The sequence below is a fragment of the Dermacentor andersoni genome, chromosome 10 (genome assembly GCF_023375885.2).
Source record: "Dermacentor andersoni chromosome 10, qqDerAnde1_hic_scaffold, whole genome shotgun sequence".
NCBI lineage: Eukaryota > Metazoa > Arthropoda > Arachnida > Ixodida > Ixodidae > Dermacentor > Dermacentor andersoni.
Genome location: NC_092823.1, coordinates 67,684,900 through 67,696,276, shown reverse-complemented (window position 1 = coordinate 67,696,276; position 11,377 = coordinate 67,684,900). Strand labels below are relative to the sequence as shown.

At 44.7% G+C, this 11,377-nt stretch overlaps 1 long non-coding RNA gene across 1 annotated transcript; it reads right to left on the bottom strand.

Annotated features, from left to right (window-relative positions):
* Positions 1 to 412: 412 nt before the first annotated feature.
* On the bottom strand, positions 413 to 11,229 carry LOC140213644 (uncharacterized). The gene is made up of 2 exons (XR_011890563.1): positions 10,809 to 11,229; positions 413 to 709 (listed from the first exon to the last, which is right to left on the bottom strand). It is a non-coding gene; the product is annotated as an uncharacterized lncRNA (long non-coding RNA).
* Positions 11,230 to 11,377: the final 148 nt, after the last annotated feature.

Here is an 11,377-nt window from a genome sequence, read left to right as displayed (position 1 = left end):
GCGGGCTTCGTCTGCGCGGAGGGAAATGTGACGCTCTTAGGTGCATAGTGGGTTCACGAATGTGACGCACTTAGGTGCATAGTGGGTTCACGCCTCAAAAAAGAGTATGCGGGGGCACCGGAGGGTAGTGAACGAGGACGACGACGTGTGGCTGGCTGGCTGAATCTCGACAGGCGCTCAGTTGACCAAGGCCATCGCTTCTAACTCTACCCGGCTTCAAAGTAACGCCTTTTGTGGGCGTAACAATATGTTTCAGTATTCCTTCTCCCAGTAAGCAATGCTAACTACTCATGGAAAATAAAAAAAAAACTCTTGTAAAAATTTACAACATTTATTAGGGATGAAAACATCACTTGCATGCAGAGGTCATAAATATATTAAATTCACTCAGTAACTGAAATGAGGCCAAGTCAGATTCACTTGTAATCTCGGTCAATAGCACTCAAGCACAGCAGCACATATACTTGGACTTGCAGTAAAAAAGAAAATAGAAAATATTGTTTCACTGGAAAAGCAAAGCAAAATTATTAATAGCGAAGTATAAGGCAATTCTTCCAAGTGAACAGTTCTTCGAGGTCACAATAATAGCATCTTCGGCTGGCCATTTCAGACGAACGGCGTCTCCGGCTGGTTGAAAGAGGGTGTGTGTGTTCGGCTGGTCCTTTTCGATCGCTCTCCTCCATCTCGGAGTGCTCAGGTGCTCCAAGCCCTGTTGTCGGATAAGTTTTTGAGATTGAGAGCATTCCCTTGGGGGGCAACATCATCACAACACAGGCAACCGGATCAGTCACTGTTTCAGTGTTAATTGAATTGAATTAATACAGCACTAGGTAGTTGCGTGCACATACCTAAAAAATTTTTAAATCTTTAACGCCTCCATTTTCTTTTTCTTTTAGAGGTCTGTCATGGAGGCTGAGGAACAGATTGCTTAAGGCAGGGGCTAGGCATGACCCAATACAAGCTTCTTCCTTTTGAAGATAGATGAGCCTGTCACATTCAGCAGAGGTTGACCTTAGAGAAAACCTCAGAAGCCAGGCACGTACCTAGCCCCCCCCCCCCCCCCCGAAATTATGTGGCGTACGCCCCCACGCCATCACTCCTCACACACATTCCTCAAGCACCACCAAATCAATCTTGTGGCTTGACAGCTATTCGTTGGTCAACATTTTGCTGCCTTTTTCTCTCCTTTTGGATGGCGGTAGTAAAGGCATGCATCTCCTGGGGTGCGAAGGCACATTTTCTCATCGATTCGGTGCCTGTGCGATTAACTCAAGATACGTTGAGTTGTCACCATCTATTGGCATGGTCATGCGCATCGCTGTTGCTTCGTTAGTTCAACCCTCTTTGTTTAGACTGATCCAGGTGCCAGGAAAGGGATTCAGTTCGTAATGCCTGTATGCTCGTGGAATGAATTGCGGCTGGAGAAAACACCACTAGCGTGTCACCTCTCTTCGTTTTCCCCTAATTGTACAGCACTTTTCATGCAAAATTGGCAACTGGAAACAAGAGTCTGAAGGAGTTGAGAAATCAAGCTATCCACTAATAGAGAGAGCCGAGGCAACAGCCAAACAGGAAGGAAAAGCAAAAATTGACAAATATAACCGTTGTTTTATAGGTCAACATCTTTTTATTTAAAAAGGAAATAAAAAAAACACCGCTGCAAGTGGAGAACGATTGTGTGTGTTTTGAACGATGCTTCTACAGTTATCAATCGAGCCGCCTGACGTAGCCACTTCTGTGTTGTGTTTATGTGGGTGTTTTTCTAACTGTCGCGGTGGGCGCAGTACGTCTAGAACCGCAGCGTCCTGCGCTCTATGTGGTCGTACGGGACTGGTGGCCATGCATCATTACGCAACTTCCCAAATAACAGCACGAGTCGGTTTTGGCACTTAACTTGGTAGAGCAGTAAACGAGGGATCCAAAAGAACTGTGATTGTTCCGCAAATATATATATTTCTCTACAAATCTACCAGAGCTAATTAAAAAAACGCTACTAGAAATCTTTATTTTACACTTTCGCTTGTTTACTTGTTCTTGGCAGTGTTCTTCCTGTGCTTCTTTCCTGTAGGAGCCTATGTGATGTCGTTCCTTGTTTGTTAAGTAAAGGAGAGTTGTATCTCACAGGCGTACCTGTGAGATACACCTTATTCCTTTCCCTTTTGCAGGTTTATGCATCATTGTGGCTAACGGTGGGCATTATTCACATTTGTACTAGTAAAGGTTCGAAGCTGGGAGGTGGTAGGTTCAAACCATTTGTGGCGTGTATTGCAAACCGACTACCGGTAAAACCGTAATTACGTGCAGCTGTACTTCGGGTCTGTGTATGGAGTGCATATTTAGCCGTGCGGTGAACTAGGCCTGGAAATTATGGGTACTAGTAATGGTACCCCCCCCCCCCCCCCCTTCTTATCTGCATAGAAAAGTTACCCTGAGTTGGGAGCTCCTCCCCGAAAAAAAATCCTGGGTACGTGCCTGCCAGAAGCTGTAGGAACCCATTGGCTCAAATGCCTGTCTGATTTCTCTCAAGCATATGTAAGGCTACCGATCCGTTTGGAAATACTCCCCGAGGATGTGTGAAGAAGCATCAGTACTCTTTTGTGCTGTGCACACAAGGCGTCGTTTATCGCTCCCCATTCTCATGCGGCAAAGTGTACATAGGGCAGACCAGTAGATGGCCCAATGACAAGCACAGGCAAAAATTGAACTTGTTATCCAGACAGGCATCTTTCAATGCATTGCAACGATTGTCGGTGTGAACCATTGTTTAAGAGTTGTTCCGTCATCTATTGACCGAAAAATGTGTATTCTTGAAAATTGACACACGAAAAAAAAAACTGCCATGTTTCAAAAGAAGCTCTTAAATTGTATGTTCTCCTGGTTACTGAGCGCAATTCTGCTTCTGCAAAGCAATTGTTGCGTAATCACTTTCTGAAGTGTATCATTAAAATTCATTAGGAACAAAACAGCCCGGTGGGCATCATTATCAAGTCTCCACAGTTATGCTGACCTGTGCCAAGCCAATTGATGCAAACTTTTCCTATTTTTGTCACTACACCCCATTCTCTCTCTGTAATTTTGGCATCTTCCTTCCCTGAATGTCCAATCTGTTCCTCGAACTGATGGCTTGTAATGCACATAATATGCGCCCTTTGTGACCTTATTTTTTTCATTTCAGCTGAAAATCGTAAATTTAAATTTCTTCCCTCGTGCATGTTGCTTGCCTTTCGCTTGAATTATTCACTGCGTAGTGAAGTCATAGGGAAAGGCATGGTGAGGCATTGAAGTGCCCACAATGTCTGCACGTGTATATGAGTAAACATATGTGCTGACATATTTACAGCGTTGGACAAGGATCGATATGTCACTGTCAAGTGGAATGCATGTGATGGCCAGCATTCACTTCTTTTGCTGGAATGTATTCCAGGGGAGGAATATGTATCCAAGTCTCGAGTTATATGTAGCCACTAACCTGTAGTTTAGAATATATACATGTGTAACATCAACGTACTGCCTGCTATCTCCTTTCGCACTACACATTGTGGAATTCTAAGTCTCCTTGCGTAAATTTATTAGAAGAAAAACTCAACCTTTGTACACTCTAAATGGAGTGATGGTAACTTAAATGTTGCAAAAACACTAACGTTGCATCTGCAGGTTAATTAATTGTGGAGCTAAACATCATGAGACTGAATAGTAGGTTATAAGGAATGCCATACTGGGTGTCTCTGGGTTAATTTTGAACACTTCAGCTTCCTGTAATGTGCCCAGCACACGGCGCATGAGCGTTTTTGCATCTGGAATCGAACCCACAGTTTCATGCTGTGCATCCATTCGCTGTGCACGATTCACTAGCCTGGTGGTGGTTTGAAAGGCAAGCTAGGTTCTGACTGGTGTTGCAGAAGACGCGGGGTGCGGCAGCGCTAGACTTGGCGTAACAAGTTGGTGACTGGGCACGAATATACTTCTTTTTTTTTTTACTATTTGTAACAACCTGTAGTTCTTTCGTTTGCACCTCCAGGACAGGGTTGGGGCTCGTTGAGGTATGCACGTGCCAGCGGTGCATAGGGATCGGCTGTCCTCGAGTGTCAGTTGAACTTTCTGGCTTTATGTGTGTGCCTCCCTTCTCCCTTCCTTGTGTGCAATGATGTATATATATATATATGATCTCGTGCAATAAACACTCAGTTGTTAGCTTGTGCTGTGTCCCGTTTGCTTCTTTCACTGTCCGTATAAATAATGTCCTCGATTGCCAATTTTGCATATGAACGCCCCCTGGCACACTTTGACCTTGGCAGCCCTTACCCATGGACTGCTCTGTATGCTTCCAGCTTTGATCCTCCAGCTGCCCACTGGGTGCCCTGGAGATCTTGCGCGCCACCTGCTTTATTATAATCTCAAGTGCTATCCTAAGGCTTCCGTTTGCTGGTTACATCTGCTCTCCTGGAGCAGCACTGGTAAAGAAATTGAATTTATCGTCGTGACAAAAACAAAGCACCCCGCAAAGAAAAAGTGCCCCGCAACTTCTGCAGCACCAAACATAACATATAGATAGCCTGTAGTGTGAAACACACTGGTAGAAAGGAACAGCAGAAGAACATTATCTTTTCATCAACATGATTGACTGCACAAATGTCAAAACGCCACAAAATATTTGCAACAGATCCAACGAGTTGGAATCTATGTACAACAAAGCTTTGTGCGAGTACATCACGAGTGAAAACACGAGTGCATGCACACACACACAAGCGCGGATGCACACAAGTCATACCAAGTCATTTATTAGCGGGGTCACTGAATATATGGGGGGTACAAAGGACGCAAAGGAATGCATCACGGTTTCAGAGGCAGCATACACATACGTACGTAGTGCAACTAGAATCCATTCTATTCGCAAGAAGCATTTAGTTCATTACTGTGCAGCTGCATATGCGCGGGGGTGATGCTTTCTGGTTCCTTGCTTTTCTTTCCTCCGCAGGGTTGGCAGCACTGCTGTCGTGTATTCGGGGGGCTTACTGGATGGTGGATATAAGGCTGAACCCTTTAAATCGGGCGGCAGATCACGCCACGTAGCTGTGACTCGCAATGCATTTTGTATTTAGTGGAGGGTGGAATTTCACTCTTGCCTTGATTATAGCCACCAATCAGATAACCTCCATTTCGGTATTTCCACATGCTTAAAGTCTATTTTGTCAAGCCCCAATGCTTTGAAACCCCCCCCCCCCCCATGCCCCCCCGTTGCTTTGAACTGTAAATTTACAGTGTACTAGAATGGGGCATTGGGGTTACTCAGCCGCTCCTCTGACACAGTTAGTGCAGCATTCGAGAAGTGGCACCACAGGCAACTTCAATGGAAGCTTTCATTTTCCTTATGCTGCTGTTGATTTCAATTCGAAGCAGTTCACACTTTGATCTGTTTTTAATTTTGGCTCACTTAAGATTCTTTAGATAATTAGCAAGCACTATAGTGCTTTTGGCTACATGACGTTTGCCATTATAGTACCCTTCTGGAAAATAACAGTGGGAATTCTTCGGTGTTTTGCTGCCTATCCTAACCGCTAGACTGTTTATGCAATTGTCACCGACAGATTTTGCTTATGCTGAAGGGGACTTAAGCCAGACAACAGACTGATGCCCCTTGGATGTCCTTGGGATGCCCTGCTTACGAGGCGTGGGATGTCCCAGAAGGTCCCATACAAATCCCCAGAACCTCCCAAATGAGAGAAAAGAACGACATCTGCAGGATGTCCATTAAGTATCCTCACCGGGACATTTCCGGGATCATATTTGGATGTTACATATTCCACTGTTTCCAGAAATTACCAGGGACTGCAGTATTTAAAGCCACACTGCCATAAATAGAAATAATTGTATTTTCCAAATTTCCTCATTTCTTCACGTTTCCAAACTTAATTCACCTTAACGTTATGTCGATCATTTGACCTAAAGCTCATGCAGGGAGAGTGACTTTCTTAATTACTCTCACGAGTTACTGTTAATTCGACACTTTTATCTCTTAAGAGGAAGCTTCAGCTTATGACTCCTATATGAGTATGTGCGAAAGGAGGAATAATTTTTCTTGGCAACCACTTCATTTAATTTGGCAAGGTCTATCGCATTTATAAGAAACATTCAAAATCTGGTGACTGTAGGAAGCAGAATCCTCAAGCAACATTAACCTTGGTATAAGTTTTGCATGCCTCACAAAACTTGGACCAGTGTGATTTTCTATTAAAAAGATGGAACTGAATATCAGCACTAAACTGTGCAAAGTGTGAATAATAAGTGTATAGCCATGGTCTGTAACAACGTCCTGCATCATATATATTTTGCCATATAAAATCCATCTAGCTAGGCAATAAAGGGTCCATCTGGAAAAGCAGCCTACGCACAGTAAGTATAACGCTCAGCTTAACTCTTACCACTAGCTTTAAAAAAGAACTAAGCGATATTAAGCTTACTACATCTAAACTCGCCACACAATAGCTTGCACAGATGCAGCTTGGAATTTTTTTCCCTTCGTACTGAACCAGCTGAAGTGGATTGTGGCATTCCACCTCGGGAGGGACTGTAGTATGCATGCGGTTCTTTGCTTAGTTGAGCCCTTCCTTGGACAACCATCTGCTTCTTCTGTTAAAAAATAAACAAGGAAAAATATAGCTATAAAGATAAATTACGATCCAGTCAATATTTTAAGTTTCACGACCTCAATTAAGTCTTGGTAATTGAGAAGTGCGAACTGGCTTCCAGTTTTATTCCAATTTTGTAAATTTCCATAAACGGTTAATGTATTTAAAATTGTACAGCCTTTCATGGATCAGACTTAGTGCTATAAAAAGTAATAAAATTATGAAAATGTAGTGTCAGTACCAATTTCACAACACTTACAAGCCAGGCAACTATGCACTGAGCCTAGGGAGTAGAGCCCTAATTAAAACATGTTTACAGCCATAAAATTTGCAAAATTACAAGAGTAGATGGAGAGCAAGTTCTGCATGATGTCGAGCTTCTCTGCTTGTCTCAAGTTTTTTGTTATAGTCCACCAGGTCTGTCACATTGAAAAAGAAAGGCAAATCTGGGAGGCCACAAGGGTGTGAAGGATCACTGTTTGAATTTTTGAGCAGCTTATTAAAGTACTGTGAATAGGTCTGCCCAATACCATTCAGTATTTATTTATTTATTTATTTATTTATTTATACAAAATACCCCTAAAGTATGTGCAAGATCCTTTCCATAATGGCTATAAGAAAATCAATGGCATCCTGTGAATTTTGACTTGAACGCTATTTATAATATAAAATCTACTTGGTGTAGCAGTTCCTGGAAAAAAAGAAAGTCATGAGCATAATTAACTGTACCATTAACCTTAATTTAAACGCGAAAAGCGTAGCACATGGACAGTTTTTTGTCACCTAGCACTGGGGCCTGTGATTGTAGCAGTGTCAGGGAGGATTCACGATTCATCCAATGCTGAAGCCACACCATGGACCTCGAATGGCTTGCACGCTATATCTATTAACATTTTCCAAATTATCAGGCAGTCGTGAAAAATAAATTACGCAAACAATTTTGTTGAATTTTGAGGGTCGGTGACCAAATGTACGGTTTCATGCTGTGTCGACCTGACCTAAAATGATTTTGTATCAAGATTATGTCCAGTAATCCACTAGTGAATTAGCCAGAAAATAGCGCACGCATACTTCCTTACTGAGCTAAAAAACATGCAGGTACGTGCTGGTTGTGGTCATTTGAAACTTGCAGGCCATTCTCATGCCGGAGTACCACACTTTGTGTGGCCTCTGTGGCTGATGTGTTGGTAGCTCTTCCCACATATTTTCATCCTTAGGGATGCCAAACAAGGACAACTTGGCCCGTTTTTCACGTAAATGTAGCCTGCTAGGTACACAGGCATGTAACAGTGGTTTTGCTGATGTCACAGCATGGCTCAGTCGCTGCAAAGCATACTCGTCTCTTGCATGCAGTGTGCGACAAAAACACTGCAGGAAAAAAAAAAAGAGAGATTCGCGCAGAAACTCCTCTGGTAGTTTTCCAAGTATGCGTAAGCATTGTGCCGCTTGCTTAACGCCAGGCAGCTTGGTGTCAGTATCAATGTTATAGAACATGATCCGACCAGTGTAAGCCCTTATCAACCCTCATCATGTTCGCTTATCATGTTTGACAGCGAATATGATAAGGCAGGTTTGATTAAGCTAGAGTTCATCATGGCACTCGAAAGCATGACCATTGGTGTTAATTTTGTTTTCATTTATTTAGTATACTTCAAAGGCCCCAGAGAAAAGGTATTATATGAGGGATGGGTTGAGTTTAACAGAACAGTGATTCGAGAAGAGCCTTGAGTTGATGTACATGGCAGTGGTGCGTGATGTTGGCAGGCAGACCGTTCCAGTCCCTTGCGGTTTTCACAAAAGATGAGCGCAGACGGGAGGTAGTCTGTGCAGGGGGAGGATACACAGCTTTTCTGTGGTAAATACGGCTGGACTGGCAATGAGCTGGTGATATAGCTGAAATTTGAAGTGGCGAATGATAGAATTAGCGAAAAAGACGAAGTCTGGAAATATGATTGCGCAATTCTAGATTAGCAAGACTGGCACGGGTTCTTAGCTCAGAAACGCGTTTTTCAGGGCTTGCATTCATTGTATCTGACTGATGCACAGATTCATGTAAGCCAGAAATAATAGCTCCTCTACAAGCCGCTACTTCAATTTTCAGTAAAACAGGCAACTGATCCTAACAATCGCGAAAAGTTCAATTGAAAGGCTGCATCTTGGCACATAATTGTTTGCAGCGGAAAGCAAAATCTATAGTGCTGCGTTTCCGACTGAATAACAACAGTTGGCAACGTGCGAGGTGATGGAGCCACCGCAGAATATTAAGCGTACTGAGGAAAACCGCATTTTTATGCAACATACAAATTGCCGCGACAAAAAAACTCAGTGCCCTTACACTCTGTGAAGAAGGATGACCAGCGAAGCTGTGTATATGGGTCCCTTTAATCACGAACTGCACCTCCACCGTGGTTTGGCCCAGCATTGCAGTATCTTTGGGATCAGCCCACGTATGAGGAGTGCTCAAAGGGCCCCTGAAACGGTTCGGTTGAATTTTGAATTTGCACCACAATTTGTGTAAAGCATCTCATATTAAGAGAGTTACGCGCGATTACAAGTTACCTTCCTCCATAGCCATGCTTTTTCTCCTCACAGAGTGATCGGGGCTAAGCTCCGCCTTCACTGGCTCTGCGTCAAGATGGCACGTTGTGTCCTCTACTCCTAGTTCTCTAGGAGCGAGCGCGCAAAGTCTCTCCAACCTCTCCACCAGCTGCTTGGCAGTCATCCCCAAACGAGATCTATCGAAGCAGTGTGTGTTGCGAGCATTCCGTCGCAGCGCCGAACGTGTCTGGTATATTGGTAACCACAGGCGAGCTGGGCATTTTGACGGAATGGTGGAGGCATAAACTCAAACTGATGAAGGAACATTAGCGTAGACGTACGTGAGTGGCCTGATTGGGCTACGCAGTCCAGCCACCTGGCGGCGCATAGCTTAACCAGCCAAAGAGCTAATATTGCTCCAACCAAGTGTAAAGCATTTTAAACATTTACAAAAACAATGTGCTATCGATTGCGATACTGCGAAATATTTACACGAGCAGCAAATAAGAATAATCTGTTGCTGCTACTGTGTTTGGTTGAGCACTGTGCCACCAGGTGGCCGCACCGTGCAGACGATTCACGTTTGCGCTTCTGCTAATTCCGTGAACCGCCACGGTCAAAAGGCCGGGCCCTGTCTTCTTGCACTTGCGTTTAGCCGAATTCTGGACTCGCGAAACGCTATTGTGCTAGTAATCCTCTGGTGTAAAGTGACGGTCGCAAACGTGTGGTGCCGAGCGGATAGCAACAGTCCGATGCACTGGAGGCACTCCCCTCGTCTGCTGCCTTGCAGAGGGACACGATGCCGCTGCTTGACATATTGCCAGTCGCTACGTTTGCAGCCCACAATGCAACAAAGGCGAATCATGGTGCTCGCGAAAAGACTGAGACCGACTCTGACCACGGAGCTCTCGTCAAAACGAAGCATGTGTTAACACAAGCAGACGACACTTGCTGTGTGCCGGAAGTGCTTAAGTGTACTGAGAAATTGTTCTTGTGCATTCTCTTTCTGTTACTTTCTTTTTATAGAAACAAATTAACTCACATTATAACTATTACGAACAACATTTGTTCACCATAAAGTTGGAAAAATTATCGATGACGTGCCCTGGGCAGCCAATCGGATAGCTCTCGACATACTGACGTCAATTGGGTGAATGACGTCAAATGGTAGGGGTGGCTGAAAATCCAGCCGAGCAGTGTGCTGCGATCGGCAGCGATGTACATTTTTAAGACCTTATAATAAATTATGCGCTTTACGCGGAGTTCTTAGGTGCGTCAATTAATGATCAGAAGGACCTACTGTAACGACTCGGTACGTTTGTAGAAAATCGTCAAAATCATTTCAGGGTCCCTTTAACGTCTGCTTTACCTCCGCCACGGATCGGCCCAACACTGCACTACCTTCTGGATCGGCCCACGTATGGCGAGTGCTTAACGCCTGCTTCACCTTGGCCGCGGGTTGGCCCGGCATTTTACTATCTCTGGGATCGGCCTACGTATGGGGAGTTTTTTTGCTTACGACACGAAAATTTCTTTGGAGGTAGAGGCATACACCTTCGCTCTAAAGCGCTGGTGAGCAGGCCGGAAGTATGAAAGAAATTCAGCATTACGGGATGCTCTCCTCCGAGCAATATGATGCCTCACCTCGCAAACAACGCTGTTCTTTCACCCAATGTTATGCAGCCACTGCTTCCTGCGCAAGCCGTCACGCTTTCCTTGTGGTGTCATAAAAATGGCATAACCATCATCTTCAGCCTTCTTGCTGTAGTTACATGCGCAACAGCACGGAGCCGTTGTCGGATGGGAGGAGGACTTGGCACCTTTGAAGGCGCCGCGTCCATGAGCTTTCGTGTACTCATCAACCCAGCATCATTCGATACATTGACGTACCGGCTCCCCGCATCAACCCGGGTTGACTGGGCGGGGGCCTTTGGTTCGGGCCAACGGTCCTTCCCGGACAAGGGGACTGTTGTGGTGCAGCGCCACTGAGTTACTGCACTCAACACACAAACAGGACATAGAGCAGGAAACACAGCGCACAAGGTTCGCTACTCCGACCTAAAGCGCGGAGCCAGCCGAGCTGAGGAGAAAAATGGCGCGAACGAAAAAGAAAACACAAGCAAAGCGTAAGATCCGCGCGCTTCCAAGGGCAACGGCAGGGAGACCAATCGTCGTGCCGAAAAACGTGGGCAAACTGAATGCCGCAGGGAAAC